Source organism: Cryptomeria japonica, chromosome 3 (assembly GCF_030272615.1).
Source record: "Cryptomeria japonica chromosome 3, Sugi_1.0, whole genome shotgun sequence".
NCBI lineage: Eukaryota > Viridiplantae > Streptophyta > Pinopsida > Cupressales > Cupressaceae > Cryptomeria > Cryptomeria japonica.
In genome coordinates, this window is record NC_081407.1 from 943,069,522 (window position 1) to 943,086,481 (window position 16,960).

Sequence of the window (16,960 nt, forward strand, 5' to 3'; positions counted from 1 at the left end):
GGAGAAAATATATTTTCTCAAAAGACATCTACCTCCAAGAGGAGTTTCTTGAACAAACATAACATCTTCTACCAAAAGAAAGGAAGGGTAACAAGAATTCATACCTTCCTCCTATTGCTAGGTGAAAGAGATTATTGATGAAGGATGACACGCTTTTGACCTAATTTGAGGGGTAAGTTTATAATAGATATACATTGCCAAGTGAAGAAGAGGTTGTAGCCAAGGACTTACACCTCTTGCATAAGAGAGAAAACTTGAGCAAACAACAACTTCACACAAGTAATGACATCAAATCATAAGAAAACATCGCTCAACAAAGGAAAAGTAGATCCTTAGAAAGGAGAGAGAGAGAGAAAGATAAATCATTGTCCCCCCAAGTGTAAGGAAAATGAGAATAATTACACAACCTCTAAGGAGAGATTAAACATAAGAAAATGCACAATGTACTCACATGAATAAATATCCAATGCAAGAAAAGACACGTGTATATGCAAAATGCAACTCTAAAGAAGTGGTAATCTTCAAAAAGAGAGAGAGAAAGAAATAAAGATCACAAATTTCCCTAAGGAGGGATTATTCATAACAGACACACCATTCCATGAAAGAAAGGATATCAACACATGAAAAATGCAACCCCTAAATAGAATAGTGATACTTTAGATAGAAAGAGAGAGAGGGAAAATGCCATCCTTGCCCCCCAAGCAAGAGGACAAGGAAAATTAGGATGAAAAGTCACACATTTCATAAAGAGAGATTATTAATGAGAGATGTGTCTTTTCAAACAAAGAATAAGTCCTAACCAAGTAACACACATGTATTCACATGAAGGATAAATCTATGCAAGAAGGGACATCAAGTTATGAATAATTCCATCTGTAGACACCTAAAAATGTCTCATTGATCATGTACTAATTATTCCTCTAATTGATTAAATAATTCTTTAATTCTTTAATTAAGTTAATTAATCATATTCTTCTAAATTCATATTTCCTCATCATCTTACTAATTATTCTATTTCTTATTCTTTCATCATTTAATCATTTTAACCATTTTCTAATGTTAATTAAATATTTATTATTTAATTAATTCTGATTAATTCCCTAATTTAAATAATCTTTATTATTTAAATAAATCAATTCTCAATCCTATCATCATCTAATCATTAACCCTTTTCTAATTATTAATTAAATATTAATTATTTAATTAATTATGATTTAATCCTTTAAATTAAATAATCTTTATTATTTAATTAAATTCCATTTCTACATAATTAAATAGTTTCTTTAAATTAATTAATTAATTAATTAATTCTTCAATTCCAAATCCCCAAATTTTAATTTCATTTAATTTTATTAATTCTTCCAATTTCATTTAATTTCATATTCTTCTAATTTCTTCTAATATTCAATACATGTGCATGATTTCAAAAACCAAATTGAAAATCAAAGTCAAGTTCTAAATATATTCAAATACTAAATTGAATTTAAACTAAATTCAATTATTTGAATTAAATCTCATGCAAAGATTAAATTGAAAATCTAAGTTAAAGTGCAAGCACATGCTAAATTAATTAATTCAATGAATTAATTAATTAATTCAATTATCTCTCCAACTTCTATTTCCATCTTTTAGTTAGCTTTTTCTAAATAAAGATTTCTTTGTCATCTTCTTAATTTCCTCCAATCATCCTTTTCCTTCCTTCAGTCAATTTTTTCTCAATCAGTTGACTCAATTAATATACTCAATCTATTCTATTTCACCTCCAAGTCAGTAGTTCAACTATCAATTTTCATGTGAGCCCACTTGAGTTCCACCTCTTGATCATTTTGTTCCACCTTTCAATCAATCTTCTCCAAAAATATATAAATTGAGTATACAATCTCCATTTTCAATAATCACAAACTTTGAATCTTTGTGTCACTTGCAGGTTGCCAGCGCAATATCTGAGAGCCATCATACCACAGAGAAGAGAAGAGAAATGGAAGCTATATGCGATCTTGGAATAGGGAGTTTCATTGAATGATTTTAATTCCTATTTGTTTGATATTGCATTATTTCATTGTCTATTTATTATAATTCTTTCATTATATAGGGATTCATGATTTCCCTTTGTTTCTAATTGAATACTTGTTTTATAAGATGAATTTTACATGCGACACCATCCATAAAGGAAATGGTGAAACTTTAAATATAAGAGATATGATAGAGGTGAAAGAGAATAATGTTGCTACCCCAAGATATTTGAAATTGAAAAACCACCACCTCTAAAGAAAAAGACCCCCTAATTAAGTTAACTACTTGTGTCATAGGGTGAGGAGAAACATGAGATTGAGAAGAGTCCTAAGTCACTACCATTTCACCTAGAAATAGAGCAAGATCGGTTGAAAGACATATACAAGGAATTTCATATTGTTCTTGAAAAAATTCCTTAAATGATTTAAACTTTCCAAGAGAATGAGAAACACCATGATGAAAAAGACAATGTCCACTGCCTTCTCTATGCTTAGTGCTAAACTTTACAAAGGGAAAAACAACATTCTTGTCATACTTAAACTTCCAAAAGATTGTAGTTTCTAATTGTTCTTGATCATCAATAGGTGTATGATTATTCTTTTGTGATGTAGGATTAGGATTGTAAGAAGAAGGTTTGTCTCCTATGGTTTTAACTTTGCCACTATCAATAAGTCCTTTCACTGCATTCTGAAAATAGGGACAATCATTAGCATGATGATCATGAATTTGATAAAATGAACAAAAATGAGTTTTTGAAGAAGAAGAAGCACTTTTATGGGAATGAATGGATTTTTGTCTAGCAAGAGGGTCTTTGAAGTTTTGAATCCTAAGGATGTTATCCATAGGAGATTTATTATTATTTCGTAGGCGTTTTGTACTAACTTGTGTAGGAGGGTTTATAGGGACTCTAATTCCTTGTTCAAATTTTCCAAGTTCTCATCCTCTAAAACCTTACTTTGATATTATGTTAAAGCACTCCTAAAAGAATCCTTTGATTGATAAGGAAGAGGAACACTATAATAAATTTATTCAAATTTTGTAGGGTAATAATTTTTAGAAGGAACATTTAGGGATTACTAGATGAAGAAGGAATATCTTGTGGAGGAGGATTTTCCTTGCTATCATCATGCATATCCTCTTTGGTAAATTGGGAAGAAAGATCCTTATCATATAAGGCCTCATATTTACTTAATTTTTTGTTGGGAGAGAGATCATGAATGAAATGGATAACATAATCTTCTCTACAAATGTGTTGATGATTAAGATAGGCTCTAGGAGAATAAGGAGGATCTAGAGAGATGGAAACATAAATATTTTGATCTTGTCCCCCTTGCGCTAGGGTATGTGTATGAGAAGAAGATGATTCCATGTTGCTCTTAAATGATTTATCCCCATTATAGATATCATTGATATGAGTATTAGCTCTTTCTTGATTCACATTAGATACCCTAGGATAGGTACACTCATTATATTTTCCATTAGCATCTCTAGAATTGGGATCTATAAAAGCTTTCAAGTGATCTATATATGAAATGCACTTTCCTAAAAACATCACCATAAAACAACATACACTATAAATGAAAGCTTTGAGATCAAATTGATTGAAAGGAGGGAATTTTGAAATTCTAAAAAAACAATATGCCAAAGTGCTATGAATGAAAATAAACAATGTGAAATGAAAGAAGCTATTATCCAACACATGATTTTGATAAATATAAGTAAAAAGAAAGGTAATCATATGTGAAATAGAAAATAAATTAGATCTATTAAGTGCCATAATGAATGTTTTAAAATCAGATCTGAAAATTAATGTGAAAGAATGAAGCAACCCAAAAATAAAATTAACCCAAATAAATTAGGGTTTTTATGAATTAAACCTCTATATTTATATAATTTGGAAAATGAGATATATGAATTTGAATTTGAATTTTGAAATGTTTCTAAATCATATCTGAGACAATCAATCCAATTTAAAAATCCACAAGCTCAATTTTAGGATTAAAAAATAGGGTTTTGGTGAATTTAACTTCTAAATTTTAATAATACACTTGAAAATTAAACTTGTAAGTGTAAATTTGAATTTTAAATTGCATAAAAAATAAAATTTGAGAGCATAAATAAGAATTAAAGGTGTAATATGTCAGTTTCACCAAAATGTAATGGGTGAAAAATTAGGGTTTCCACCATAAGAAAGATGAAAACCGTTAATTTTGCTTAGGGATCAATAACATTCAAAAGAGGGTTGAATCCAATAGATTTAGTCACAAACTAGATTAGATAAGGACTAAGAATATTGATTGGATCCAAAGGATGAATTTGTTTGCACTCTTTTGTGAGTTGAATTGTTGAAAGTAGGGTAAAGTGCTGAAAAATGAAGGTAAAAACACAGAAATAGTGAGCTATAGCTGTCAAATTGAGCCACACACCCATATCTAGGAAATATAAGTAGACTCGTATCTAATCCCCAAAGGAGCTCCTAAAATATCGAGATCATGGGGAAATTCGCCCTGGTCCTTTGAACTTTTCGCACACCAAATGGGGATTGATTCGTCATTGTAAGTAATGTCGATTCTGAAGATTGCAGCTCTGTATCTATTTCCTACACACAAAAAGAAAGGAAAATAGGTTAGGAATAGGGGTTTGCCTAAGTCAAACCACGATTGAGGAATAAACCTTGAATGAAATGTTGCAAATACTGAAAGAAACAATGAAAGTATATACCTTAGAACTGCAATGACTGATAATAATTCTTTTCTTCTTGAATGTAATCACATATGTTGTATGAAAAGGCATGAACATGACAAAACCCTAATAAAGAACACACTTGCATATGAATAATTTAATATTGTGAGCCACAATTGATGATTTTGAAGAATATACATCCTTGAAGATTTATAGAAATGGTTGGCGATGAATGCTTTAATGCTTGAATGAAAGATTGCTTGAATGGGCGTCCTATCATTATCCTATTATCCTTTTGTCATATATCAAAATGAGAGGGGAAAGCCTCCTTATATAATTTCCCGTCAAAAAATATCTTAATTTTTTGATATAGGTTGACATGGGGCTAGGTTTCCCACCCAAATTTGAAAATGCCCAAAGGGTTCAAAGGGGGGACCAAGGCATGGCGCCCTGGTCCCAATGAGGACCAAGGCACCACACCTTGGTCCTACCCCAATTTATGGCCGAGACAAATGGTCCATGTGGTGTATGAAGTGAGAGCAAGGCCATATTTTCATGATGTAAGCATAATTGGGTCTCAATTAAGCATTGGGAGATGAACACTAAGGTGAGGGCCCAAAATGTGGACTAAAATGTAAGGGAGTACAATTTAGGATGCTACAGTGACAAAGGGGGAGATTGTTGGAAGTATGTGTTGTTGTGGTTATAATCAATTTCAAACTTGTTATTCCAAATAGTTGTTCATCCGAAATGTCTATGGTGCAGAGATATCTTGTTGTATTGGTGTTGCAATTATTCTATTGGTTATTCCGAAAGTGTTCGGGTCCAAGAAGTGTTACTAATGTTGCTTGGTGTTGTTATCTTCTTTGGTTATGTTTTTGACATTGTATGTATGTTAGTTTTGTGGTCAAGAAATATCTTTGTGTTCTCTAGATGTTGTATTATATTTCATTGCCAATTGTGATATTTTGTGTTAATCCTACCTTTTGGTTTGGATATGATTTGTGAAAGGTACTTTGATGTGTCATGGGTCTCACCATAGTTTGTGGAGATCCAAATAAGATTAATTTACATTAGAGAATATGTTTTTGCCACACTAATTGTCTATGTGGACCTGTTACATGTTGGAATGCTATGGGTTATGTTCCATTGTTTGCAAATTAGTGGATTAAACTAAGGAAGATGTGTTTTGGTTTGCTCTTTCTCTTGCACTGGATCATCATGTGTGTTTTTGGTTTCGAAGGTGCATTTTTTTTTCAAGATGACTTGGTTCAAGTTTTGATGATCTGTCTAATATATAAAAAATGTATGTGATTAAGTTGTATCTGAGCATAACATAGAGTGTGATGTGGATATAGAGAGAAAAAATCAATTAAGAGTAGAGAAGATGAGTTGTGTTTGAATGATATGCAATTTGTTTGAGATTGTGGCAGAGGTATGAGATATTGTGTTGACAGATGAGGTCTAAGTTGTATGTGTTGTTGGTCGCTTGATGTAGAGTTCAAGGACAACTTCATGATTAGGAGGTCCTTCTTTTTAAATCAATATGTTGTATCTTTCCTTGTTGTAGTTAGCATTAGGTTTGAAAGTCATTTGTGTATCTTTCCCCAAGAGAAGTTAACCTTGGTTTGGAAGTCCAGAGTAGTGAGCTCTTTCATTGTAATCTGGTATACACAGTGGATATGTATTTTGTGGCTAGGTGCTCACTGTGTTTTTTCCATGTTTGGGTTTTCCATGTAGAAAATATTTGTGTTGATGTGTTGGTTTGGTATTGATAATTAATTGTTTATGTGTTGCATTAATTTTGGTTTAGATCGATTCACCTCCCCTCTCAGTCTTGCCTTGGGTTCAACAAACTTGACTTAAAAATCTGGATAGGTTATTAACCTAATTTGAAAAATATGTAAGAATGAAATTTGTAGAAAATTGAATCTAGTTTCTAAGCTACTAGTAAATCTGTTTGGTGAAAAAATAAAATTTCAATTTAGTAGTACTAAAATTTTAGGAAAAAATAAAAAGCAGGTGTATGTCTGGAAAACCTAAGTATAAGTAAAAAATAATTTTTTTTTAAAAACTTTCAGTATAAGTAGAGGACACACCGGTGAAGTTTGGAAAACCAAGGAAAATTTCTAAACATGTTTTTGTTGTTGAGATTCTAGGTTTGACAACCCCCCGCCAAATCCCAAAGCTATCCCAAGTGAAAAATGAAGGAAAAAAACTTATGTCAGTCAAAATGGATATTTGTTACAAACGAATATCCATTTTTTAAATGTAAAAAACAGATATCCATTTCCTCTATGTAGTTTTTTTAAAATTTTATGTCTTTAAAATGGATATATGTTTCGAATGAATATCCATTTAAAAAGCCTGGAAAAACACATTTTAGTAAAATGGACATAAATTTAACATTTCTTATTGGAATTTTGATTTTTTATAGGTGTTGGAAAGGTGATTCGAAGCTCTGCACAATATAATAGGTAATGCTTCTATATTATACATGAAAAATAATTATAATTAATTTAAAATTATCCTTCATTTTTGAAACATCAAATGATAATAACTTTTGCATATGAATTCCCTCTTTAGTGATTCTTTTTGTAAGAATCATCTCAAAATACTTGAAACATTAAATGAGTAATTAATAGTAAAAAAATTAATCATTTACTAAGGAGAGTAATAAATTTCAATAAGCCACCATATCTCTCTTCGTTCCTTTCTCTACCTTTCTCTCTCCAAATATCTAAACCTATCACCATACGTCTCCCTTGCTCCCTCTCTCTCTTTTTGTCCCTCTTTATACATATCTCTCCAACTTTCATTGAATCCCTCCTTTCTTCTCTCTCTCTCAAGATCTAGGCTTATATTTCTATCTCTTCAGCACTCTCTCCTCTATGTCACTCTCTCTCCCCTAAAATATAGACTTGTCTCTCTACCTCTCCCTCCTTCCCTCCTTCCCTCCCTACTCTTAATCTCACCCCTCTCTCTCCCAAATCCCTCTACATATATCTCTATATATCTCCTCATCTACTCTCACACTCTCCCTACCTACCTCTCCCTCCCTCCCTAGCTCTCTACTTGTCCCTCCCACCCTTCTTTCCTATCTACTTGTTTGGATCTTCAGAGCTCTTTGTATTTTAGTGGGTCAAATCAATCCTATACAACCTAGCCTTCCTATATGGTTTCTTATTCATGTTAGGGTTTCTTGGATCTATACTTTAATGATATTTTCATCTCAATTTTATATTTGAAACTCTTGGCATGACTAATTCTTCATTAATTTTATATTTTTATATATATTTCATATTATATTAATTGTGAAATACCTTTTACTTACCCTACCCATCCTTGGCAACGAAATTAGGGTTTTATTTTAAAATTTGATACATCACTAATATTTATAATTTTTCAATATGAAAGAACGTATGTTTTTTATTTAGTTCTTCTCTCTCCCTCTCACTCTCTCTCTATATATTTCACTCTCTGTCTCTCTCCCTCTCCCTCTCCCTCTCCCTCTCCCTCTCCCTTTCCCTCTCTCTACCTATCTCCCCCTTTCTCTTTTTCACTTCATATTTATCTCTAGATATCTCTCCCTCTTTCTAACCCTATCTCCCACTCTCTTTGTGTCCCCATATTACTCTTTATTTCTATATCTCTCCACTTATATCTCTAGTTATCTCCCTCCCTCTCCCTTTATTTATCAATATCCTTATACCTATCCATCTCTATCTCCATATCTCTCTCACTCATACACATAGAGTCCATATTTCTCCCTCCCTATCTCCATCTCTCTATGTTTAAATTTCTCTCCCTCTATCTCATTCTCTACCCATCATTCCCTCTTTCTATATTTCTCCACTTATCTATTTATTTTTCTCCTTGTTTCTCTCTCCCCATATATTTATATATCTCTTACCCTCTACATGTCCATCTCTATATAACCCTTTTACTCTCTCTCTCTCACACACACACATGATAACTCTCTATTTCTCCACCCCTCCCTAGAAAATAAAGTCATAGGGGAAAGATACCCCACAAACATGATCAAGAAATAAGATCCAAATATAGTTAACACATAAACATCTAAATTAGAAGGATAATAAATCTTCATTACCCATAGAAAGAGAGATATATAGATAAAAATATATGAGGATGGAGAGAGAGAGAGAGAGAGAGAGAGAGAGAGAGAGAGAGAGAGAGAGAGAGAGAGAGAGAGAGAGAGAGAGAGAGAGAGAGAGAGAGAGAGAGAGAGGGAGAAATATAGAGATATAGAAATACCTAGAAAAGAGATAGAGACACAAATATAAATATAGATATTGAGGTCTAGGAAGAGAGAGGGATAAAGATAGAAAGAGAAGGATGGATAGAAAGAGTGAGACATATATAGAGATAGAAAAGTAGGAAGGAAGATAGAGATAAATATGAAGATAGAGGAATAGGACAAATAGATATAGAGATTGAGAGAGATAAAGGCATCTAGATAAATATATAAAGAAATAGGGATGTATGGATAGAGAGCATGACATAAAGGGGGATAAAAATAGGAATGTGGATAGATAGGGAGACATAGATGGTGTAATAGTCATAAAGAAAGCAACAGAGAAAATATATGAGGATGGAGAGAGAGAGAGAGAGAGAGAGAGAGAGAGAGAGAGAGAGAGAGAGAGAGAGAGAGAGAGAGAGAGAGAGAGAGAGAGGGAGAAATATAGAGATATAGAAATACCTAGAAAAGAGATAGAGACACAAATATAAATATAGATATTGAGGTCTAGGAAGAGAGAGGGATAAAGATAGAAAGAGAAGGATGGATAGAAAGAGTGAGACATATATAGAGATAGAAAAGTAGGAAGGAAGATAGAGATAAATATGAAGATAGAGGAATAGGACAAATAGATATAGAGATTGAGAGAGATAAAGGCATCTAGATAAATATATAAAGAAATAGGGATGTATGGATAGAGAGCATGACATAAAGGGGGATAAAAATAGGAATGTGGATAGATAGGGAGACATAGATGGTGTAATAGTCATAAAGAAAGCAACAGAGATAGGGAGGAATATATAGAGAGGGAGAGAGAAATAGAGAGATAGAAATATTTAGAGGGGGATATAGAGAAGGATGGGGGGAGAGAATCATGTATATATAGAGAAGGGATAAATAGAGAGATAGAGATAGAGAAAGAGAAAGATATATAGAGGCTGATGAGAGAGTAATAGGGGGAGAGATAGATTAATCATGTATAGAGGAAGATATATATTGATAGATGGAGATATAGAAAGAGATATAGATAGGGAGAGAGATGGAGATCTGGAAATGGAGATGTGTGGTGTCTCAGTTTAGATTTTAGGTGATGATTTGTATCGTAAGTATGGTTGTTAATGATTTATTTCATGACTATTTTTTCTTGGCATCTAGGTATTGAGAACTCTATATCATTTTGGTTGTACCAGCTTGTTTTGGCATGATAGAGTGAAATACGTATTCAATAATATGTTGGCATAATTGGCATAACTGATGCAGATCAAGAATGGTGACTGAACCGGTAAAAGATTGTTTGTGATGACATTGTGATGAAGAGATTGAGATTGTATCATCAGATGACTTTGATCAGTTATTTGTGTTTTCAATGATGGCAAATGATGTTTTCTATGTTGTATTTTATCATCTAAGTCTTTTTGGTCTACCAGAAATGCCTTACCAGTATTATAGACAGTAAACTGGGAATTAGGACCTTAACCGGTAAATGAGGAATGTTTTGATTTGATTTGGCGATTGGTGATGATTGAAGTGTTGTAGTTTGGAATGTGAGCTTGTATCATTGTAATATGTATCTGACCATAACCGCATCATGTTTTGGTTATCTGAAATCATGTTTATGATTTTTGTTGTTTATTTGCTAGGGTTTAAGGACTGGTAAATAATTCTCTTAATCGGTAATGATTTTTGATTTGGCGGTGATCTACATCAAGTTCAAATGTTGGTGATGATGTGGCACAAACCGTGTGAAGTGTTTAAAAGATTCTTTGACACATTTTGAAAGTGAATTTCTTGGGAATATGCAAAGTGCTTAGTGGAGTGTTCTAAGGGTTTGACTTTGTATTAGATCGAGATGCGATAAAAATTCAGCGGTTGTAATTTATTTGTAATTGATTGTAATGATCCATGATGATCAATGATAATCTATAATGAGATGTAAAAGATCCTGTGATGATCTATGTTGTAAGTCTTAGGTTTTTGTAACCACCTAAGTTATAAATGTTATTTATGTCGGTAAAGTTGATGTTTGGAGTGTCCGTGGTTTTGAGAAAAGTGTGAATCTGAACTAGAGTATGAGATTTGTCAGTGTGTAGTAAATTTGGAGCTTAATTGGATCTGATCAGGCAAGCAGTTAAGTGTTGTACCCAGATCATTCACTATTGTTCTCTAACAATTGTAGTAGTCAAAATCCCTTAACTGAGTAGGTCCTAATAGGCCTTACATTGTAAATCCCTTAACTGGGTATCTCTATGTCAAAGTGTTAAATCCTCTTGCGAGGTTGATCCTAACAGGTCAAAGCTCCTAACAAGGCTCATCATCTAAATCCCTTAATCGGATGACTCCTAACAGGGTCTACTCTTAACATGGCATCATTGTAAGCTTCTAATTGGGCTAGGCTCCTAATAGGGCGCATTTCGAAAGAGTGGACAATTTTTGTGGGTACCTATTTCCACCATGGTTTTTCCCTATTTGGGTTTCCACGTGAAAAACATGGTGTTCATATGATGAATGTTTTTATGTGCTATTATGTTTTACTTTCAGTTTATGCATGCATATTGATGAACTCTTAATGAGTTGTTATGATAAATTGGTTTAATAGTTGGTTATCAGTGATTACCAGTAATGATAAAGAGTTTACTATTGGTTTATGTTTGATTTGAAGAATTTTTGTAGGTTTAAGTTTTAAGATTGAAATTATTGTTAATACTGATTCAGCCCCCCTCTCAGTATTAACCAGATCCTCTAAGATTATCAATTCATATCAGAGAATTGGTCCTCTATGTGCAAAAATCTTAACAGCTTGAGGGAAAGATCCTAAAGAAAGATGATGAAGAAGGAGGGTTCCAAGTTTACCAAGGACAACTAACATATATGGAAATATCGGATGAAGATATACATTAAAGGATTGGGTGCTCGGTATTGGAATAATGTGATGAACAAGTATGTTGCTCCTACTACCAACCCCTTGACACCGGATGAGCTTAAAGAGGTATAAGGAAACATTCAAGCATTGGAAGCAATTGTAAGTTACTTAATTTGATTTTGAGTATATAGATGTTCATGGATTAGAAACTACATTTGAGGTATGGGAGAAATTAGAATTGATTTATGGAGGAGATGAACATGTTCAAAGAGCAAAAGAAGAGAGTTTAAGAGGCAAATTTGATGACATGAAAATGGCTGTTGATGAGAACATTGCACAATATGGTCAAAGGATTAAAGAAGTTGTAGGTGGTATTAAGAGTGCTGGAGGTAAGATTGATGATGATATTGTTGTTAGTAAAATACTTAGAACTCTCCTACAACAGTATGCTATTAGAGTTTCTGCAATTCAAGAACCGAGATCTATCTCTAAAGATAAAGTCACCGTTGATTCTCTTATTGGAATGTTGATTGCGTTTGAGTTGAACAACTTTGATAATAGTGTTTCAAAACCATCTGAATCTGCTTTTAAAGATTCCGTTACCGGTACATCTATTAGGAAAGGAAAGGATATTTGTCATAATCATGATTGCAGGTCTAGTCATGGGAGTAGCAGAGGTGAGGATGATAATGAAGATCATCTAATGGAACTTGAGGTATTATTGGCTAAAAGGTTTTCTAGAGGCACCGCTAAGTATAAAGGTAAATTATCCTTGAAGTGTTTCTCTTGCAATAAATTTGGACACATAGCTGCTAACTATTCTAACACTAATAAGAAAGAGAAATTCAGAAATTTCAAATGAAAAGGAAATAAACATTGTTATGTTGTAGTTGATGAAAGAGTATCTGATGAAGAATCAGAAGAAGATGACAATGAGGAGATAGTGTTTTTTGTTGTGAAGGAAGATCCAACTGATGAAAAGGCATTGGTGTCTCACATGGATAGCAGTGATGAATGGATAATAGATAGTGGTTGCTCACACCACATGACTAGTGATAGAACCAAATTCTTATCCCTTGAAGAATTTGATGGAGGTATAGTAATATTTGGTAACAACTCACCTTGCATGGTTAAAGGTAAAGGAACTATTTCATTAAATGGAAAAATCAATGTAGATGATGTCTTTTGAGTTGATGGATTAATGCATAACCTTTTGAGTGTTGGTCAATTAAATGATTAAGGTTATCTTTTAGAGTTTAAAAGTGGAGTGTGCATGATTCTTGGAAATAATGGAGAATTGATTGCTACTAGAAAGAAGACAAGAGGTAATATTTTTCATCTGAATACTAATGCGAATAGTTGTTTGGCGACAAAGATTGAAGACAACTGGTTATGGCACAAGAGATTTTGTCATGTTAATTTTGACAATTTGATAAAGGTTAGTAAATCAAGTATTGTGAGAGGCTTTCCCCAGCTTGTTAAACTAGATAATGTGTCATGTAAAGACTGTCAGTTGGGTAAGATGACTTCTATATCTTTCAAGAGTAAGTCTTTATCTTCATAAAATATCCTTGATTTGGTGCATACTGATCTTTGTGGTCCTATGAGGACTAAGAGTTATTTTGGTCATAAATATTTCATGATTTTCATTGATGCTTTTTCCAAGGTGACGTGGGTAACTTTTCTGAGAGAAAAGTCAGAGGCATTAAGTAAATTCAGAATATTCAAAGCTTTAGTTGAGAAAGAAAATAAGAAGAATTTGAAATGCTTAAGATCTAATTGGGGTGGAGAATTTACTTCTGATGAATTTGTGAAGTTCTGTGATGAATAGGGAATCAAGAGGCAAATTTCAACTCCTAGAACTTCATAACAAACTGAGATAGGAGAGAGGATGAAAAGAACAATGGTTGAAGCTACTAGAACCATTTTTATTCAAGGTGATGTACCAAAAATGTTTTGGAGAGAAGTAGTTAGCACTGGTGTTTACACTTTGAACGAGGTAATTGTCAAGAGAGGTTACAACAAAACACCTTATGAATTATGGCATGGGAAGATTCCTACTGTAAGTTAAGTTACTTTAAAAATTTTGGGAGTATATGTTTCATTAAATGTGGTGAATACACTGGAAAGTTTGATGCAAAGTGTGATGAAGGTATTTTTCTTGGTTACTCTACAAAGAGTAAGGCTTTCAAATGTTATAACAAAAGAACAAAAAAGATCATGGAGAGTGATAATGTGAAGGTAGATGAACTCTCTGAGAAGTCTGATGAGACCAGTAGATCTTAACCTAAGAAAGATGAAGATAAACTTGTGTTTATTGAACCATAGGTACAAAAGAATGGTGAGAAGAACAATGCAGAAATAGGTTCTCAACTAGTAAATGAAGATAACTATGAAGAACATGAAGAACATGAAGAACATGAAGCATAAGGCACAACACCTGAATCGGTAAAACCAAGATATGTCAAACTGAACCATTCAGAAGAATAAGTTATAGGAAATAAAAATGTTGGTGTACAAACAAGAAGGAAAATCAGAGAAAACTCCTATATGATTTCAACTATAGAGCCTAAAATTGTAACAGAGGCATTGAAGGATGATGATTGGATTAATGCCATGAATGAGCAATTGGATCAAATTGAGAAGAACAAGACATGGACACTTGTTCCCAAACCAGAAGACAAGAATGTGATCAAAACTAAATGGGTCTTTAGAAACAAGTTGAATGAAGAAGGCAAGGTTGTGAGGAATAAAGAAAGGTTGGTATGCAAAGGCTATGCACAAGAAGAAGGAGAAGACTATGGAGAAGCCTTTGCACTAGTGGTGAGATTGGAAGGAGTCAGAATGTTACTTTCTTATGCTATATTTAAAGGATTTAAGGTCTACCAAATGGATGTTAAATCTTCTTTTCTTAATGGCATCCTTGAGGATGAAGTGTACATAGAACAACCAGATGGATTTGATTTAACTGAGAATAAAGATATGGTCTGCAAGTTGCATAAGGCACTATATGGATTGAAGCAGGCACCAAGAGAATGGTTTGAAAGATTGAATGCACATCTGATCAAGATAGGATTTCAGCGTACCAGTGAGGATAGTAACATATGTTAATCCTATGAGGATTCGGTTAAAACTGAGAGGGGGGGTGAATTGGTATTAAGATCAATTGATTCTTTAAACCCAAAATCAAACTTATATAATATATGAAACCATTTAACAAATATCTCAACTTCTTTAATCAGATCTAATAACCTCTTTGTTAGATTTGCTTAACACATTAATCAAATCATTTACCACATCAATCAATACTTTCACCACTAAAGAAATCATATAGATTTGATCATTTACCAACTTAACTTATTAGATCAATCACTTTTCTCTATCAACTCTTATTAGTACCCGTAACATCATAATTGGTGTCTCAGAAATAATGCATGAAATAAAACATAAACAAGAACATCACATGAAAAATATTCCACACATGAACACCATAAGTTTTTGATGTGGAAACGCAAATAGGGAAAAACCACGGTGGGAGTTGGCACCCACAAATATTTGTATTCTTTTGAAGTATGCTCTATTAGGAGCTTACAATATGCAATGTTAGGAGTAGACCTTGTTAGGAGTCACCTGGTTAAGGGATTTTCCTAGAAGCCTGGTTAGGAGCTTGATGATATGTTAGGATCAACCTCATGAGAGGATTTAACACTCTTTTGAGAGCTTCCCTGTTATGGGACTTAAATGTTTAAGGCCTATTAGGACCTACCCAGTTAAGGGATTTAACCTACTACAACTGTTAGGGAACAACAAGAAGAAAATGATCTGTTACTTGCACTTACATGCTTGCTTGATTAGATCCATTTACACTCAACACTCTGAAACTCTCAGGAAGATCTCACACTTCACTTGGATGGCTTAACACATTCTCTAAGACCACTGACACGAAAAACATCAACTATGTCATCCTAAATAGCTATCTCAACTAGGTCAGCCACTCAACCCTAATTACATCATGAATTTACAATTCAAATCATAAGAGATCATCACATATTGATATACAGATCATTACAACAAATTACAATGCAATATCAACTATTGGTTGATCGTAACCCATCACGAAAAATCTGATCTGTATCAAAGTCAAAACCTTAAAACACTCTACTAAGCATTTCATCGATTCCTACGAAATTCTTCCTTGAATCGTGCCAAAACAACAACTAAATATTTTCACGCAGGTTGTACCGTGTTACCAAATTCATGTAGACTCGTCGTTGATCACCGTCATAACATAAATCATTATCGGTTTGATGATTTCTTCACTTGTCTTAAACCGTACTAAAACCTTAGCAAAAATTCATTAGAAATTTGAAACATGTCTTCCGGTAATCTTCACAAGTTCCGGTTCTAGTCAGATACTCCTTTCCATGATACAAGTTCACTCTCCAAACCGTAAATCATCAATCATCATCGATCATTGGATCCAATCAAAACATCTCTACTTTACGGGTTAAAGTCCTATTTCATAGACTTCAGTTCTCTATCAGTAAACCATGTTTTCCGGTAAACCAAATCACTTAGATGACAAAACAAAACATTAGGAACATCATTTGACATCAGCTGCCATCAATGACAACACAAATAATTGATCAAGTCATCTAATAATAGAATCTCAATCTCTTCACCACAAATAGACTTCTATCTTGTAGTGATGCAGTCATCCATCTTCAACTGCATCACCTTATCTGCATCAGTTATGCCAAATGCCAACAATATCCCCCTTTGGCATTGATGGCAACACCAATCAGATCTATAATCAGAGTAACATCATCAACTGAAACTTGCTTGCCTGTATCACATCATCTATCGGTTCTCCTTCTTTTGTCATCTCCCCCTTAACCAATTCTTTTCTCAATCTGATCTTCAACTTGTCCCATATTTGATTACTTTTCTTCTCCCATATCTGCCATATCTGATTTCTATTCTTCTCCCCCTTTGACAACAATGCCAAAGGTGTAAATGCATCACTTGTCTTCAATTTTGTTGCTGCCTCTTCCATCATTTATGCTGCTCCCCCAAAGGAGTAGTCCGCACCTTCATCAATCGTTAGTGAAAGATAAACATGAAATCCACAGGATTGATGGATCTAC